Source organism: Schistocerca americana, chromosome 2 (assembly GCF_021461395.2).
Source record: "Schistocerca americana isolate TAMUIC-IGC-003095 chromosome 2, iqSchAmer2.1, whole genome shotgun sequence".
NCBI classification, from domain to species: Eukaryota; Metazoa; Arthropoda; class Insecta; order Orthoptera; family Acrididae; genus Schistocerca; species Schistocerca americana.
This window is the reverse complement of record NC_060120.1, coordinates 932,741,906-932,747,905: the sequence shown is the minus strand read 5'-3', so window position 1 is coordinate 932,747,905 and position 6,000 is coordinate 932,741,906.

Genomic DNA, 6,000 nt, shown 5'->3' with positions numbered 1-6,000 from the left:
CTATGAATATAACAGTGTCCAAAAAATGTTCAGTGGCATTGTGATACATTCACACATGATTCACACATGTCATAACTCTTAAAGTACGATTCTTGGTTTCCAACATCCTTTTTCACAAGTCAAGAGTCCCTCCCCACTATTCATTACTCCTTACCTTATTACACATATACGTATCCATCGACACTCGTCAATATTTCGTCATTATAAATATGAAGCATAATCAAATAACTCATATAGTAGCCTCAGCCTATTAATCGTAAACATACCTCAGCAGCATAATACACATCGTCGTCGTAAAAATAACATCATAACACCTCAGTCAAATCTCAAAATCGTCGTAGCTTCCTCCAATAATTAAAAAAAATTCTCTGCTCATGTCAAAAGTGTCATCTGCCTCAAACGTACTTTAAAAATCATAATCCCTTTACCAAATACATCATTCAAAGCTCTCATAGTATCACAATGGTTCCGAAAAAATATGAACAGTTTCACAAAGTACAGACAAAATACAGTTTCATAAGTGTGAAGTTATCCAGCTGTGTAATTACGTAAACATCTGTCACTGACATAGTAAAAAAATGTTTATCTCTCAGTTAAATGATCAGATAGCTGTGTAATTTGTGTGTTAGAGAAATATGGTACCGATATGTAAAGTTGTATAAGCAAATACCATATTAGCTAGGGTTCCTTGTGCTTGCCAAACACATGGTACACAAAGTAAGCATGTACCCCCCTGAGGATTTATGTAATTATACCCTCAGGTGTTACAGATTACAGCAATGAAATGAAATATATCACGGAAAACTTTCTTTGTAATTCAAAAATCTTTAAAAATAAATGTTTTAAGTATAAAATTGATCACTGGAATGCGTGTCCTGTAGCGTTAAATGTGCATCTTGTTGTAAGATAATCTCTGTGGAAGTGTCGTAGTTATTTTCCTCCGAAAGCTAAGTTCTGCAGAAGCCAATGTACTTACCTCATGATAAACAAAAGTGAAATGCTTTGCGTATAGATATCGTAGTTATTATGCTTATTGGCGTGATGAAGAAAGTACTGTACAGTAACGTATTGTTGTGCCACGAAAAAAGGCTGTCTCATTGTTGCTATACCACAAAAGTTACTACTAAAACATGTTTTTCTTTCCAGAAGAATTCAGAAAACTGTGCAGATATAAAACAGATACACCGCAAAAGCAACATTGTAAATTGTCACTCATTAGTAGCGTCGTGATAAAAATCGTGTAGCTGTCACATAAACTAACCTCTGTGTCATCTGGTATCTCTCAGAAAGCACTTTAAATACAGAATGTATTTTCAGGTAACCAAAATGTTGCATTAAAATCTCATTAGCAGTACTGGTAAATGTTCTAAGTATGTGAGCCTTATAGTCGTTACGTAATCGTACAACTAACAAGCAAGAATGTACACACACAATAACACTGTGACGTCTGTTCACTATAACAATGCATTCGTCATTTCTGTTTAAATAAGTTCTCTTGGTTCTTGATTGGATATTTAACTTCAAACATTGTTGTATGTTAACAGATTCTAAGTCTGACAAAGCATATTAGTAATGTGAAGCGAAAAATTTTATGACAAAGACTAAGTTAAAAAGCAGATTATCTTTCAATAAACGGTTTTACATGTGAAATGTGGTGTAAACCTTTACTCTTCCTAGTACGCAGAGTTTCAACTTCAACGCAATTATCATGTGGTATACGTCGGATTCTGTAAGGTCCATTGTAAACTAGAAAGAATTTGTGACTCAAGTGTTTCTTCTTATGTGACAATGAATGAGCTTTAATGAGAACTTTCTGACCAATATACAACTTCTTTGCATTTGCTTTACCGTGTAGTTTTCTCTTTTTGTCTGCTGCAGATTTTATATTTTTAAGAGCCAAATCAATTATGTCTTTGTGTCGAAGTTTACGTGTATTCGGGAAAGGTACAAGCTCTCTGATTCTGTTCGGTGGTTCTTCATTCTTCAGTACAAGAGTAGGTGGTAAAGCAGTGGAGTCGTGAGGCATTTCATTCAGCACGTTTTGAAATAAGTGTAAATATCTGTCCCAATGCTGATGCTTTCTGTGACAATAAAGTCTACAAAGCTTATTGATTTCTTTCATAATCCGTTCGGAGGGGTTACAATGTGGTGAGTACAATGAAATAAAAACAGGTTTGATTTTATGGTTGCGAAGCATGCGTGACCAAACAGCAGATCTGAATTGCGGTCCGTTATCTGAAATGACTTTACTAACGTGTCCAACTTCACGTAAGAAATTTTTAACAAAGGCGTTGGATACAGACCGTCCTGTGGCTTTACGTAACGGTGTGAAAGAAACAAATTTTGAAGTAAGTTCAACAGCGACTAGAACGTACGAAAATCCATTGGATGTTCTGACAAGCGGTCCCAAAAGATCAACAGCCGCAAATTCTTTTAATTTAGAAGGAATAATAGGAAACAACGGAGCACGATGTGAGACAGTAGATGGTTTCGCCTTTTGACAAAGTTTACAAATAGACAAGACTCTTCGAATTCTTTTTTCCATATTGTTAAAATAACAAGTCGTTCGAAGAATATGATAACATTTTCGTGGACCAAAATGTGCGTAGCTGAAATGAATGTACCAAATGAGCTTATTAACAAAATCGTCTGGAATGCAAAGTACCCATAGCTTGTCATCAACAGTGCAGCGTTTGAAGAGTATGTTGTTCCTAACCAGGTAATAATGCCGAATCTGTGTGTGTGTCTTTTCATGCCATTTGCTCTTGATGTCCTTCCAAATCGGATCTTTATCTTGTTCATGAGCAATGTCCTTTAATGATGTGGTGATGAAGTTTTCAAAGGCGACTTTCTGAATGTAAAGAATACTGAAATTTTTCTCGAGGTTGCCTTCTGTGTTACTTTTCTCAAGCCCAGCCGGTGCGCGTGACAGTGCATCCGCAACAATGTTCTCCTTGCCGGGAATGTAGACTATTGTGAAGCGGAATTCTTGTAGAAACAATGCCCAACGTTTTAACCTGTCATGATTTAATTTTGAAGACATAAGAAATTGTAATGCACGATGATCACTGTACACTTTTACGTGCTTACCAGAAAGAAAGAAACGGAATTTGTTAAATGCCCAAACGATAGCTAAAGCTTCTAATTCAGTAACGGAATAATTTTTTTCAGATTTTGTTAGCACTCGGCTAGCAAAAGCAATGGTTTTCTGAACGGTAGTGTCATTTTCTATGGCTTCTTGAAATAAATGGGCACCAAGACCGACTTTAGAAGAATCCGTGCTAAGGCAGAAATCTTGTGACAGATCTGGATGAGCTAAGATTGGCGCGTGAAGTAACGCTTCTTTCAAAGAATTGAATTCCAACTGTGCTTGTTCGTCCCAGTTCCAAATAGTATTTTTTCCAATGAGAGAACAAAGTTTTGGTGTAACAAGAATTTGCATATTCAGAAAACGACGGTAAAAATTTACGAGACCTAGAAAACTGCGGACTTGTCTTTTTGTGGATGGAACTGGAATGGCTCTGATTGCTTCTAACTTTTCAGGATCCGGCTGAATGCCTTCAGAAGAAATAATATGTCCCAAAAACCTCACCTTTGACCTACCGAATTCAGACTTTTCCAAGTTAACTGTAATTCCAGATTCTGCAAAAATATGTAACACGCTGTTGAGGATGCGATTGTGTTGTTCCCATGAGGCTTCTGCTATCAGAATATCGTCTACATATAAGGTGATGTGACGTTTTAAGAATTCAGGTAATATGGAATTTAGCCCACGAATGAATGCTGCCGAAGAAATGTTCAAACCAAAGGGAAGTTTCCGAAACTGATAACAAACGCCGAAACAAAGGAAAGCTGTGTATTTTCTACATTCTGGATGAAGTTCGATCTGATAAAAGCTGGATCTGAGATCAATGGAAGACAACACTTTTACACCATTAAAATTTTGAAGAAGTTCTTCTAACGTTTGCGGCCTGTCTGTTTCAGGAATAATGATCGTATTGATTTGTCTCGAATCTAAGACAAGCCTGATCGATCCATTTTTCTTCTCAACAACATGTAATGGATTGTTGTATGAGCTTACTACAGGCTCAATAATGCCCTCATTAAGCATAGATTGTATTTCTGTTCTAACACGGTCCCTATAATGCGCCGGAATTACGTATGGTCTAACACAAAATTTAGTATGCTCACGAACACAAAATTGGTATTGAAATCCCTTGATTGTTCCTGTTTTGTGAGTAAAAACTGTGGAATGTGCTTGTAAAATCTCAAAAAGGTCTTGCCTATCATTGTCATTACAATTCTCAATTGTTTGAATTTTATTCTGAATTAACTTATTAGTGTCAAATGCGCCGTCGATATCATCCCTGTCAGTACTTGGAGAGTGATTGTTAGTGTCTAGTTCCGTAGAAAAGTCCGAACTGTTGTCTAACAGAAGGTAAAGCCGATTAATTTCCTCGTCATGGTTTGAGAGCCAATCTTCAAATTTCAAAGCTATTGACTTACCTTCTTTCTCTAAACTTATTTCAGCATCGTGAAAGTTTAAGATTGCTTTGCATTCATTCAAAAAGTCTACTCCCAATATAATTTCCGTCGACAATAGTGGAACAATGAGAAAGTTCATAGAGAAGCTGTGGCTTTGACAAAAGAATTCTAAATTGGTTTGTTGGCGTACATCTACACTTTTTCCAAAGATTGCACCTTGTAATTTAGTCTTACGTAACGGAAGTGTGGGGCAATCGTTCGATTTGTTGCATTTGCTAAAGGCTGTTTCACTAATTACTGAGATGGGACTGCCAGAGTCAAGTACTGCCGGAGTCAAGTACTGCCGTAAATTTTACGTCGTTTACACTAATGTGAATCACAGGATATGCAATGTTGTTAAGTTTTACGTCGTGTTCCTGGAGTAAGATGTCCCTAATGTCTTCCATTTTTACGGAATTACTAGCTACGGCAGCTCCGTCATCAATTTCATAAGTACGTTTTGTTGCTGCCAGCGGTGTGAGTCATTGCCTATTGTCTCTTTGTTGGCGCGCGTCGTTATTGAGATTTGGAGACCTAACTTCTACAAATTCACCGTGACGAGAGGGCCCTGCTCTGTTTGAATCCCGCCAGTTCTGATGCAATTCAGGTCTGTCGTTACGATCATATCGTCTGTCGTCATGTCGGTAGATTCCATAGTTTCTTTCTTGTCGGTCACATGGTGGAGAATTTCTCCCTGAATCGTAACTGCGCGCTGGTCCGTTGCGTCTAAAGTTATTCTGTCTCCCTTGATAGTATTTATTTTGGTTCCCATATTGTCTGTTTCTCTTATTGTCTCTGTGATAGTCATTACCACGGAGAAGTGATCTTTCCCTGTAGTTATTACTACTCTGCCAACGGTTGTCATACGGGTGGTGTCTATTTTGGTCACGATTTGTGTTGTGAGAATAGCCTTGTCGCGTCCAGTTATTATTTCTTTCATCGCGGAATTGCGACTGATGTGATCTGTAATTGTTGTGCTCCTGCGTTCCGCGATTGTCAGTGTCACTTTCCAGTTCTTGTAACAGTCCCTGAAAAGCTTCAATGTCGTCTTTGCAACGTCCTGCCAAAATAATGTGTCGTAAATGTTCAGGTAATTTGATTAAGCAAATGCGGATGAGTTCTGAGGGGCTGTATGGATTTGACAGGTACTGATTCTTGTGCAACATGTCTTCAAAATATTTCACAAGACTGGAGAATTCAGATTGTTCGAAATGTTTCATCATTATGATGCCATGTTTTACACGGTCTTGTGTAGCTTGCGACCAATATGCTGAGAGGAAGGCATGGTAAAATTCTCCTTCACTGTGGCAATCGTGAATGACCGATCGCATTCTCACAGCTGGTTCATTCTCTAAGTAGCCACACATAAATTCTAATCTGTGCTCCAATGACCAGTTGGGAGGAAAACAATGAGAAAATTGATGGAGCCATGCTTGTGGATGAATGTCGTTGCCAGAATTCTTAAATGTTTTGAAT